The following is a 13011-nucleotide window of genomic DNA, read 5'->3' on the forward strand; positions in this document are numbered from 1 at the left end:
ACTCTGTTCCAATGCAATGTTATTTATGGACACTGAAGTTTGAATTTCACATAAATTTAATATGCTGCAAATTATTCTTTTTAGTTGTTTGAACAATTTGAAATGTAAAACCATTCTTATCTTGTGGGCCATAGATATATGTAAGATGAGTGGGATTTGGCCTCTGGATTTTAGTTTGCAGGTTCTCTGCTGTAAGCAGACCTGGTTTTACATGGCAGGTCTCTGAATTATTGGTTTAGTGTTCTTGGATAGTTATTTTACTTTTCTAAGTTTCATTTTTGTTAGTATAATGGAATTGCATCTGCTTCATGAAGTATTTGTGAGGGTTATCTTTGATAACATGTGGAAAACATGTAGCAGAGTAATTGTTAATAGTGTATACTTTGTAAATGGTAACTATAAAGGCAATACAAATTTTCAATCTTTAATGATTAATTTACCTGACAGTTCTTCCCCAGTCAACATTGTTGTTTTTTTTCCTCTCAAAATGGAAACATCTTTTGTAAGATTAAAAGTAATACATATGAGTGTAGCTCAGTGGTATAGTGCTTGTCTGAGTCCCTGGATTGGCCTCCAGAACTACCCCCCACCCCAAAGGCAATACATGTTTTTTCAAAAATTAAGAAAATATGAAATGCAAAGATAATAAGAATAATCCCTTCTATAATATCATCTCAGGTAAGACCATCATCTCTCTCATTTTCTATAAGAAAGCTGAGACTCAGATTGCTTAAAGTTACCATTTATATTGCATTCATTTCTCTTTTGGGGGGATTGTGCTTTCTATACTTCAAACATTTGGTTGTGGTGGGTGGGCAACCAAAATTCTCACATCCCTCCCCTAGTGTGGATGTGTGTTTCAGAAGGCGCCAATCACTGTGCCCTGTCCCTCTGGCTTGCTGAATAATTTGTTCATGATGGACCATGGGGTCCAGTCCTATCCATTGGGCATTTTCTGGGATACTTTAAATTGTAGCACCAGAGAAGCTCTTTCCTGTTTTGCCATGAGCTTAAAGTATATAAATTCAGTATTACCTACAGCCACAGAAGGAACTTGTGGGAACAGCTGGCCTGAGAGAATGAAGCCAACATGAAGAGGCAGCACTGAGACTTTGGGAAAGGAGAAAAGGCCAGTGGGTGGAGGAATGGTGGCAGGTGAAGGGAGGCAGTCAGCCCTCAGCAACCTCACAAGAAAAGCCAGGAGAAGAAAGAACCTGATGATATTTGAATCCCTGCATTTGCACATTGCTTAAGGCAATAAATGGCTTCCCCTTGGTTTGGGTGAACATCTTTTTCCTTCCTTGCCCTATTTTTTTTTTTTTTTTTGCAGTCCAAAGAATATTGACTGAATAAATAGAAATAGGATGAAAACCCAGATCTGGCTGACCCTAAAGCCTTGAGCTTCTTTCCCAATCCTTTTTAGAGACAAGCATTACTAATGGTTTGATATTTGTCTTTTATTATTTTATATAACTAAACAAATATTATGGTATATGTGAATTGATAAATTTGTGATTTATTGCCAATGATCATCCAATTGGCTTTATTAATTATAATTAACTAACATATGCTGGGTATCTTCTATTGCTCCCCATGCTCTTTTTCACCCATACCCCTCTCAACCCGGTTTTGTGCTCTGAGAGGCTGGCTTGCTTCTCCTGGCTTTTCTTGTGAGGTTGCTGAGGGCTGACTGCCTCCCTTCACCTGTCATGATTCCTTAAAGCTGAACCTCTGCTCAGCTTCACCCTTCAGCTTGCAGCCCCAGGGACTGTGCTATCCCATGTAGGCTCCCTCCCTCATGCCTATACTCTTTTAAATAAGTCTTTTTAAATGCTCTTCAAATTACCCAATTTGAATATGCTCTTTGTTTCCTGTCTGGACTTTGAGTAATTCTATCTGTATAAATGTATCTTTTCCCTCTACGTTTCATGTCAAGATACAGCATTACCCATGTTTTTAATAATTTCAATTCTCATAAGGGGAAAATGACATCTCACTTTAATTTATATTTCTTTGATTATTATTGAGCTTGAACATCTGTTCATATGTTAATTGGCTATTTGCATATTTCTGGTAATTGCTTGTTAATATTCTTTGCCCATTTTTCTTTTGGGTGATCTTTCTCTCTCTTTCTCTTTTTAATTCTGGTTATGAGCAGATTTTTTTTTTCTATTAGATTTCCCAACTGATTGTTGTTAGTCTAAATGAAAATTATTGATTTTGTATTTTGCTGTATACTTCTGAACTCTTTAATAAATTTTGCTTGATTCTCTTGGATTTCCTTTTATCATTTGCAAAGAATGATGATGCTGTCTCTTCCTTTCCAATTTATGCCACATTTCTTTATCTTGTTTTACTGCTTTGGTCAGATCTTTCAAAACACGATTGGACAATAGGGATATTACTAGGAATCACTGGACAATAGTAGTGTTAGTGGGAATCTTTGTTTCACTCCTGATTAAGTCAGTTTTTCCCAGGGTATGAATCTCAGAACACTGCCACAGAGACCTATCCCTTGAGAAATGTGTAAGGAAAAAAAAAAGAAGAAAAGAAAAGAAGCATTGCACACTCTTAGAGAGTCCCAGTGCACGTAAACATTTTAAAGTCTCTGAGGCTTTCTTTTGTTTTTGTTTTCTTATTCCTTGCCTAATGTAGCTCTGAATTCAATAATTTGCACAGATTCTGGAGGGCTGAAATATAACAAAATATTTTGCAATAAAATAGCTAAATCACTGTGGCTTTATGTATAAACTGACTAAATTAACCTAGGGTTTATTAGTTATGCCTAATTTCAGTGCTTATTATTATTATTATTATAGAATCATTTTGTATTTCAAAGATTGTATACATCATCAAAAGAAACAATGAGATGAAAAAACTAACTTAAATGAAGGATATGTTTTAGGAAACTATACTGTTCTCATTGTTCTCATTCTTTTTTTCCCCTCAGCTTTTACACACACACACACACACACACACATACACACACACACACACACACACACACACACACTAAATAAACAAATAAGCAAACAAAACCAAACAAAAACCCCATCAACCTAGGCTACCATTTTCTTACATATACACACTTCCTTTTTACCCTCTTCCTCTCCCTCTTTTCCTTTCTTTCAGTTCATGCTTAGTTAATTTCCAGAAAAATATTTCTTCATTGTTGCTCTTTTTCTATTTCAATTATAAGTTAAAGGGTATTCTAATCTTTGCTGATAAAAAGACAGTTAATTATAGGTTATACCTGCAGCAGCAGACAGAAAAGGCATTTATTTATTTTTTGGTGTCTGAAACTTATTTTTAAAAATTTAATATATACTTATTGTTAATGGACACATAATAATTGTCCATATTTATGGAGTACAAGGTAATATTTCAATACATGTATTCAATGTGTAATGATCAGATCAGAGTAATTGACATCTGTATCACCTCAGATATTAATAATTTCTTTGTGTTAAGAACATTCAGAATCCTCTCTACTAGCAATTTTGAAATATACAATTAGTTGCTATTAACCAAGATTACCTACTTGCTGTAGAATATCAGATGTTATTTCTTCTATTCACCTGTACCCTGTACCTGTTAACCACTCTCTCTCTGTCCACTCTTACCCTCTCATTTTTCAGTCTCTGATAGCCACTATTCTACTTTACTTCTATAGATCAACTTTTTAGCTTTTTATATACAAGTGAGAGCATTCAGTACTTGTCTTTTGGAGGTACTCATTTACAAACCTACCATAATTATACAATTAATACATGTTAGTATGTATTTGCTCAAAGTTAGGGCCTAACATAGAACTGGGGGCAACAGAACAGCCTCAAGACCTTGAAAGAGCTCAGAAGTCCTCTCCAGAATGTTCACAAATATCTGATCTACATTTGCTTTATCTTCTAATTTAATCCATTATTCCTAAAGCATTTAAGAATAATAAATTTTCTTTTATTTAATTTGACTTTCCATTTTCTTTAATTACTAGTATTGAAACAGTTTTGCTATACAGAACTGATGGCAACAACCTCCAAAGACCTTGTAAAAGCTCAGAAGTCCCTTCCAGAGTGTTCACAAATGTCTCATCTACATTTGCTTTCTCTTCCAATTAAATTCATTATTCTCAGGGCATTTAGGAATAATAAACTTTTATTCAATTTGACTTTCCATTTTCTTTAATTGCTAGTATTGAAACAGTTTTGCTTTCTGATATATTTCATTGTGAATCTTTTAGCTATGCTATAAGGCTAAATTAAACTTTTATAGATTTATTTTTTTAAGTTAAACCTAAGACCCACTTATTGCTTCTAGGGAAAAATTCATCTTAAGTTTCAAAAAATTGACATGTAAATAAGCTCTTGGAAAACAGCTCACTCATAAATTGACAATTTCCTATATAGTGAATAAAAAGAAATATCAAAAAGTGGACTCACATATTTACAGAATTTTTTTAGTTAGTTCAAATTTCTGTGTGTGAATTTAAATCATATTTCTGTGTGTGAATTTAAATCACATTTCTAGGCTAATGTAGCATTACAGAAATTTATTCATGCCTGAAATTAATTGTTATCATTTTAGTCACATGTTTCAATTTTTCATTTTATTTAAATTTTTTTTTTTGAAACTGGACTTAAGTTGAATAAAATGGTATACTAGAATTATTTTACTTTGGACAGGGTAGGGAGTGGCATCTGGCAAAATGCCTCTTTCATTAAGTAGAATAAAAAGAAAATTCATTATTGTAAAGAATTCAGGGATTTAACTTATTAGAAGTAGTCAAGCAGTCTGGTACAAAAACACATATTGCATTATGAACCACAGCATTGCTAGGTTTGTAACGTAAAAGCTGCTAAATATATTTTGAACATCACAAAGACTGTGTTTCTTGCCTGGAGCATGCTCTTTGTTGTATCCTTCATCTCATATTCTTATCTTATTCATGAAGAATAGTGAATCTCAATAAAATCTATGGATTGTATTATGTTTAAAGGCTCTTTACTGAACCAATATGTTCACAGATAAGATCAATAATATATGTGTAAACCTTGGAAATTTAGATTGGAGAGGAAGCTGCCTAATAAAGCTGAATTTTATACAACATATACCAGCCTTTTAAATTTTATATTCAGATCCCAAAGGACCAGAAGACAAACTGAACACATCTGCAATCTTCTGGATTAAACTCTGATGGTTTTATGCAAAAACTCTGAATGCACTTAAGCTTTATGCATTGTAAAGGCATTGCATAATGGTTGCTCATTTCATTTCTCTGTTAAGAGCTTTTGTCTAATGTCAAGATTTTGAATTAAAAGTTCTATGTTTACACCTATTTAGTTGGACCATTAGTTCAAGATGCATACTAAGGAAGTGCTATGGTTCTGAAGTGTGTTTCATTCAGTGTTTTTTTTTTGGAATTGGTATCTAATGCTGTATTTGTAAGGCCATCAGTTATCAAACCATGTAAGTGCTAAATTCCTTTTGAAGCTTTCAAGAGATATTTTAATTAAGTTTTCAAAATTGCTTTTGGATCATATTCACAATTCTTTAGTGCTTTATTTCCATTAACAAAATAGTAATTAAAATTAAATTTTAAAAGAAATAACCACAGTAGGTCATACTTTTATTAACTTGAGATAGATAATGAACCTGTCCTATATAAAGACTGAACTAAATCTGCTGAGAGGCTGGGGATAGTGTATTTTAATTAAGGTAATCCTTATTTGCATCTAACAAACAGCATTGCTACTTAGAAATTTAAGACCTTAGTGATGCATATTAGTACATTACCTCGACAAATCTAATAGAGATTTAATACTTGTGTTTTAAAGAGCAATTTGTCATAAATTAAGAGTATTTGCATAGTAAATTTTAAGGATGTTATTCTTCACAGAGTTTTCTATAATTAAGGAACACATTAAACATTAAAATTTTATAATTTTTGTAGTGCTAGGAATGCTTGCTTTGTTATTAAACTGAGCCTCAGTTTCAGCTATGCATAACCCTATGGAAAAGTCCAACTTTAATAAAGATATAATGAATGTACTAGCGCCAAGGTTTTTTCCTCTTAAATCTGAGTGATGGCTTGTGTGTTTAAAGAATCCTTTAGCATGCAAAATGCAACTCTGAAGACATCTAATCAGTCGGATGGAGAGTATTTAATCATTTAAAAAGTAGGCCAATGAGACTTAACCCCAACCACAGAGCTAAATAGTTATGAGCTGCATCATATATAAATTGAGAGTTCACTAATTGGAGATATAGATAGAATCTTTCTATAGTCAACTGTTTACAGAATTAATATATACTTTAGTTATAGAGTAACAGAATTAAATAACCCATTTTAATTAAGAATGACAACTTTATTTTCAAGTTTCCTTTAATTTTGATGGGTAATAAGATAATTTTAACATGTGCATGTTATTGATCCAGAGAGAATGATTTTATGAAATATAGCTTATTGTAAGTCTCAATAGCAGAGTTCACCTGTGGGCATGGGGATTTTTGACTTGTAAATATCTCTGTCATTTTGACATTTTTACCTGGGAGTGACTTGAGGTAAAAATAACTTTATACCATATTCTGTTTACCTTAGATTATTGTGGATATTATCTTCTCCCATAAAGTCACAAAACCCCCTTGCTTTTCTGATACACAGGAAACTTCTAGAAAGTTGCCTCCTCTATCCAGAGAGTTTATTGGCTCCTCTAACTTGTAATAGTTGAAAAGAGTTTCCTCTTGACAGGGGACACAAGTATTTATTCAATATTCATTTAATGAATGGGATGTTTCAAAGGACTCATTCAGATTTTGCAGGTATGGCCATTGTCTGTCTAGTAATTTTTAAATTGGAAATTATATCAATTCTAATAATGATTATGAAATATTTAGGTACTTAGTTATATCATGTGTTGGAAGTAATAAAGAAAGTGTGATTTCAAGTTGTTCTTATGATTGACAAATTTTCATGCTATTGATTTATTTTTTATTACTCTCACATGATTGTCTATAAGAGTGTGATAGTTATAATGTACTAAAACTAGTTATATTTAAGAAATAATCATATTGAAAGGTGATATTTGAATTCTCCCTTCAGTAGGAGGGTGAACTGAAGTGGAAATTACAGGTATCTGAGGACCTTCAACTCTGGGTTAAAATTTCAATATTGTGATAACTGGGTGATCTCTGGTCTTAAATTTTACATTTGTACATGAAAAGTAATTTTGTGAGGTCAGTTATTGGTTCCCTCTTTCCTCATCTATAAGAGGATATATTAATATGGACTATCTCATGATTTCAGGGACAAGATTTATGGCAGCTATTCTTTCCTTCTCTGTCTTGTTTTCACTCTTCACTATCCCTTACTATTATTTAAAAGCTGAAGAGCTAAAGCAAAGAAGTTAAACTGATTGATTTTAGGGGAACACACTAAGTAGTTAAAAAATAAAAAATGAATTGCAGACAGAGATCAACTCATCTGAGCCATCAGTCATTGGAATTCAAGTATTCCTGTATGGGTCTGAGCCCTGAGTTATATGACTAGAATTTATAATTGCCTAATTACCCATTATGTCAAAGAATTTAAAACTCAATATCTTAGATTAGGACTACTTTCAGGATATTTTGTTGTTTAGGTTGTGGTGTTTTAGATGTTTAAAAATCTTGGCAATTGAAAACTGGTGAACTAATATGCTGGATTGTGGGTGATCAATTCTGCCTTCCATTAGAGCTGTCAGAGCTAAAAATAGCATCTAATCTCAACATTTATTCAGCACTTTCTATTTGTCAAACACTGAGCACATTGTTTTTATTAACTCATTTGGTTTTCACATTTGTCTTACTACCATATCCACTTTACTTATGAGAACATTGAGGCACGGAAGAAGATAATTGTCCACACAAGGAAGTCATAGAATTGGAATGCTAATGTAGGTAATCTGATGTCATAGTCCAAGCTGTTAACTACGTTGCTCCCATTTATAATTTTGTGCACCGTTTAAGAAGAATTGGTCCAAAGATAAATAAGGGGCCCAGATCTTTCCTTTGGTATTTATTTTTTCACTTTGCAGTAGCTCACATAGCACTAATGGGAAAGAATATGAGAAGAGCACAAAAAGAGAGAATAGTCATGCTCTAGAGGCTTTGGAGTCAGTTACATGACTTTGGCAGAAACTCTGCAACTTGTATGACTTTAGGTGAGTTGCTGATGCTCTCTCAATGTCCTGCTCAGTGAGGTGCTGATGTTGATACATATATCATCATCTACTTCAAGGATTGTTGGTCCATGTCACTTGCTAGCAGATTCCTGTTTTAGAGTAAGAGCTTTATACACTGTAGCAATTACTATAATTTGTCCACTTATTTTTCCTTAGAGAAGTAAGAAATCTCAATAGTACTGATTTATCTAGAGTGCTACCATTCAAAAGTTAAAACTTGCTTCATTTTTGATAATCTTGGTGGCCTACAATGTCTCTTGTTTCTATGATATGGGTTTTATAGTTGAGTTTTTAAGTACGTATAACTTTTCCCCCCCTGGTGTATACATTTTCCTTCATGATAAAATGATAAACACCTATCTACATGATGCTGGAGGCTCATGGTATAAATCCAAAATATTTTATGAGACACTTATTTGCCATTAATCTCTATGATAGGACTTTGCGGGAATTAGTGATTAAGTTGATTTTGGAATGACAGTCATAATATCGTATGTTTTCATTTGGAAAGAGGGGAGGGAGTTCATTTCTTCAGTATGTATTTGTGTAGTATCTACTGTGTGCCAGGTAGTGTGCCAGGGTAGAATGAATACATTTCATTTGAAATGATCACTGAGCAATAAGTGGAGGCTATCTGCAGTACTCTGACAAGATGGATTATGATCCTGAGCCAGCAGGAAAGAGTATTAGGGGTTGGGAGAGAGAGTAAAAAAATGGACTATGTATTTGCTGTTTATGATGTGTCTACAACAAAATAGCCAAAATCCAAAATTAAATCATGTTCAATTTGAATCTCACTGTATTTATAAAGTCATTTGAAAATGTTGACTATTTTGGACTTTTCTCTCTTATGTTATAAATTTATGTTTTGCAATATACTGCTAATACATTATGTGATTTTTTTTATATATTTACTTCACCTACAACACCATTTTATAGTTTCTTGGTATGACTGGTGTATATGTGTTTATTTTCAAAGAGAAGTTATTAATTATATTCAAATGTATAACAAAGACATTATTCCTGCCCTTTAGGAGTTTAGAGTTTAAAATAGCACTAACACCAAAACATTCTATAAATATCAAACAGGTACATAATTTGAATAAAACATCTTGTATTTCTAGAAATGTCACTTGCCTACCTTAATCAGCATGTGTGCTAGTAATTTTTGCATCTGTTTCTGCAAGAGCAGAAAGAATTAATGATTCAATTATGATGGGGAAAGAGCAAATATGTCACAAAACCATACAGTTCTTTAATTTGCTTTTTTCAATATCTCTTATTACTGTTATGCTCTTTATCTATGATTGCAGCTCTAAAATATTAACCTTTAAGGAATTCATTGCACAGTTGGTTTGCAGCACTGTGATCTGTCAAATTATAGCATTCTGAATGTTTACAAGTTTTGGGGAGTCCCCAATGAGTCTACAGAAATTCCCTGAAGAGAAAGAAAAATTAAAATCATTGTTTTCCCCTTCTGCCTTTGTTAACGGAGAGACAGATCTGTTTGTCAAGAATGAAAATATGAAGGTGAGGGATCAGGAGGTTAGGGGACCAGGTAGCTCATTTCTGCTGTGTTGAATACTAGCAGGAGTGGAACCGTTGGTCACCATGAGGTGTCTCAGCATCTGAGGAGAATTTGTATGAACTGTCAATTGAAAGCACTGACAGTGTTCCATTAGTAATGAATTATGGGAGTAATTTCATTAATTTCTTCACCTCAGTCAGTACATATTAGTGTAAGTTACTCAACCAAACATCAAGAGAACCATTTCATTTTAACCTTTTGTCTTTTACCATGTAACCAGAAACAGGGAAAAAAAATAAATTAATATAGCATTCCTTTAAAAAATTACTGGAGATAAGAAATGGACATAATTTTTCCTGTTTTTAATTTAATAGCAGGTTTATAGTTTTATGCAAAACCATTCACATTACATTTGACCCTCTGGGAGCTGCTTTTTTTTCCTGTGGATATAATTTTGAGTCTTTAATAATCTGTTGTTAAATCCAGTCTCAGTTTGATTAATGAATTGTGATGAACCAGTGCATTAATTTGCAGGTTTGGTCTAATGCCCTACAAGGCTTCTTTGTTGCAGATGTTGTTAATGCTAAACTCTTCAGGAGGAGCCATTGGATGGCACTGTGTCCCAAATTATAGATGAGCTACACATTTGTAAGTTCCAATGATGTAGCTCTAGAAGTGACTATGAAGCAATATTATCAAAAGAGAAAAATCCCAATTTAGCCTAGTGTCCTGGAACAGGGAGCTATGGGCTCCTAAGAGAGTCTCTGGATGGAATTCAGGGAGTTTGTGAATTTAGATAGAAGGAAAAAAAATCTTTATTTTGATTAACCTTTAACTGAAATTAAACATTCCATTCAATTTTAAATGTAGTGATTAGGCCACAGAATCATTAGCTATATCTGTGACTTTGTCATTGCTAGACAACACACTATGGTTTGCAAGTACCTTAACATATCATTTATGTTCATCACTACCTATAAACTATAGCAGTCATTAGGACAACTGCCTATCTTGTTATTTAATGTAACAAAGAAATACGTATATTACTATATCACTAATTTAAAAAATAGGGACATTATTGGTTTCATGTGTAATCTTATTGTAAACATTTAAAAACATAATACTGAGAAGAGGTCTATGGCTTCCAAATGGTAAAGGATCCCTTTTGCAAAGCTACTGTTCCCTGTGCTGCCATTGTTTCCTCAGGCTCTGTTTCCAGGAACACGTCCAAGGTTTAAGTATGTCACTGCTGTGGCCAGATGACAGCAGAGACTGAGTTGTGCTAACATTATCAACTTGTAACTGCTCCCCTCCCCACCTCTCTCTTCCTAAGCTTCTGGAAGCTGTGAACTGTTTCTTATTCACTGATATTTCCCAAGCACATTTTATAACATTTGACACAGAGGAGGCACTTAGTAAATAATGAACAAATGATAGCTTTTAGAGGAAATAATTTTTTTTTGCTTCATTTGAATGAAGCTCATTTTTAAAATCATCTTTTAAGATTTAATAAAATCTGGTATCCACATTCTAAGTCATTTATTGCATTGTAAAAGATATTTACAAGGCATTAGAAATGTTTATAGGAACTGATAGTAACCAGTTTATTGTCCAACAGCTCAGTTTATCAGGCCACCCTTGTCTCTCATAACTGATTTATTTCAAAACATGGTTATAATTAAACAAAGAGAACTGGAATTCTCCAGAAGCAAATAAATATAGCTGCAGAGAGATAGGAGAATTAGATTAAGAAGATTAGCATGTGTATTGGAAGTGTGGAATGTGTTTGTGTGTCTCTGTGTAAAAAGACCCAACCTGGTGAGTCTTAGGGCTGTAAGTTGCCTTAGAGATTATTTTTCAATTTAATTTAACAAGTATTGAAACTGGAGCACAAAGAGGTTAAATGACCAGTGACCTCCTAATTGCTAAATCCAATAAACCCTTCTCAGACCTTATCTTATTTGACCACACTATTGCATTTTATGTTGTTTACCTTTTCTTTTTTCTCAAAGCTTGGGTAGAGGCTATTTCTGCCACTCAGAATTCCCTCTTCTCTGGGCTCCTTTCTATCCCTGTCCTATCCTCTCTGAGGAGAGCTCACTTTTAAGCACTTCTGCTCTCTGCCTCTCGAGTACAGCTTTGTTGTAATTCAGTATTTCTCAGTGCTTTTTCATTGTCGCTAACCTAATTTTTGTTTTTAGATATTTTCCTCCTTAATTTTGCTTATTCTTTCCCTTGTCAGATCTTCTGGTGGAATTTTAATATCACAAATGTAGTGCCTGTTTATGTACTATGGCCTTTTGGGGGAAGGGGATCACTACAATAACCAAGACTTTTTTGAACAAATTTTGCCTTAGTAAAAAACCCAAATATCACTAGATTTCCCCATCCTGTAGACTCCAAGGTTATAAAGGATTCAAATCTCTATGCATTTTGCTAAGAGAATATTCCAGTCTTTTCTCTGGGATTTGCTCCCACCCTAGTTCCTCAGGGGATTTACTTCTTTTTATGAAATTATTTTTTTTCTGTCTTTTTTTTCTACCTATAGGAGAGCTAGGAACACAGGCACTACCCTGAAGATGAGATAGAATAAAGCTTTCCTTCATGTTGCCCTTGGTCATGAAGGTCAAGCCTGGCAAAGTGCTGCTGGTGAGTAGGTGAATCTCAGAACCCTCTGTGGCTCTCACAGCTACTTGATGGGATGAGGATGATAGTGGTTAAGGCTGCTCTTGTTTTTGGTGGTAGTAGGTGCCTGTGTTTGCTGGCCCTGGCTTAGATATTTGGTGGCGTGTCTGCTTAGCCAAGTGGGTTCTGTAGCACTATTTGTGGCGATGTACCTTCTTCAGTTCTCATCTCACACAGGCTGTGTTCTCTAGGCACAGTCAAGTTACCAGGTCAATTTAGTATTTTTTGTACCCTAGTACCTCACTGGTTTTTTAGGCTTGGATCATGTTGTTCCATCTTCTTGAAATGCCCTTTCTTCTTCTTTTCAACTCTCAGTTGCAATATCAGGTTTTTTTTTTTTCCATGAAGCTTCTCAGATGCCCCTTCAGAATCTTCAAGTAATCCCTCTTGTGGTGTTTGCTCATAGGTGTTCTGGATTCCTAGAGTTTTTATACACAGACTATTTATTTGTCTGTATATAGCATTGTACTATAAGCTCCTTGAAGACACAAGACCCAAAGGTCTGTCAGATTTAGGATGAAAAATATGAGATATCCAGTTAAATCTGATTTTAAGATAAGCAACAGATAATTTTTATTCTAT

The sequence above is a fragment of the Ictidomys tridecemlineatus genome, chromosome 11, assembly GCF_052094955.1.
Source record: "Ictidomys tridecemlineatus isolate mIctTri1 chromosome 11, mIctTri1.hap1, whole genome shotgun sequence".
Lineage (NCBI taxonomy): Eukaryota > Metazoa > Chordata > Mammalia > Rodentia > Sciuridae > Ictidomys > Ictidomys tridecemlineatus.